The following is a 1,325-nucleotide window of genomic DNA, read 5'->3' as shown; positions in this document are numbered from 1 at the left end:
GGATAAATAAAATTGACAAACCATTAGCCAGACTCATCAAGAAACAAAGGGAGAAAAATCAAATCAATAAAATTAGAAATGAAAATGGAGAGATCACAACAGACAACACAGAAATACAAAGGATCATAAGAGACTACTATCAGCAATTATATGGCAATAAAATGGACAACGTGGAAGAAATGGACAAATTCTTAGAAAAGTACAACTTTCCAAAACTGGACCAGGAAGAAATAGAAAATCTTAACAGACCCATCACAAGCACGGAAGTTGAAACTGTAATCAGAAATCTTCCAGCAAACAAAAGCCCAGGTCCAGACGGCTTCACAGCTGAATTCTACCAAAACTTTAGAGAAGAGTTAACACCTATCCTACTCAAACTCTTCCAGAAAATTGCAGAGGAAGGTAAACTTCCAAACTCATTCTATGAGGCCACCATCACCCTAATACCAAAACCTGACAAAGATCCCACAAAAAAAGAAAACTACAGGCCAATATCACTGATGAACATAGATGCAAAAATCCTTAACAAAATTCTAGCAATCAGAATCCAACAACATATTAAAAAGATCATACACCATGACCAAGTGGGCTTTATCCCAGGGATGCAAGGATTCTTCAATATCTGCAAATCAATCAATGTTATACACCACATTAACAAATTGAAAAATAAAAACCATATGATTATCTCAATAGATGCAGAGAAAGCCTTTGACAAAATTCATCATCCATTTATGATAAAAACTCTCCAAAAAGCAGACATAGAAGGAACATACCTCAACATAATAAAAGCTGTATATGACAAACCCACAGCAAACATTATCCTCAATGGTGAAAAATTGAAAGCATTTCCTCTAAAGTCAGGAACAAGACAAGGGTGCCCACTTTCACCATTACTATTCAACATAGTTTTGGAAGTTTTGGCCACAGCAATCAGAGCAGAAAAAGAAATAAAAGGAATCCAAATTGGAAAAGAAGAAGTAAAATTCTCACTGTTTGCAGATGACATGATCCTCTACGTAGAAAACCCTAAAGACTCCACCAGAAAATTACTAGAACTAATCAATGATTATAGTAAAGTTGCAGGATACACAGAAATCCCTTGCATTCCTATACACTAATAATGAGAAAATAGAAAGAGAAATTAAGGAAACATTCCATTCACCATTGCAATGAAAGGAAGAAAATACTCAGGAATATATCTACCTAGAGAAACTAAAGACCTATACATAGAAAACTATAAAACACTGGTGAAAGAAATCAAAAAGGACACTAATAGATGGAGAAATATACCATGTTCATGGATTGGAAGAATCAATATAGTGAAA

The sequence above is a fragment of the Bison bison genome, unplaced genomic scaffold, assembly GCF_000754665.1.
Source record: "Bison bison bison isolate TAMUID 2011002044 unplaced genomic scaffold, Bison_UMD1.0 scf7180017864041, whole genome shotgun sequence".
NCBI classification, from domain to species: domain Eukaryota; kingdom Metazoa; phylum Chordata; class Mammalia; order Artiodactyla; family Bovidae; genus Bison; species Bison bison.
This window is presented reverse-complemented; position numbering follows the sequence as displayed.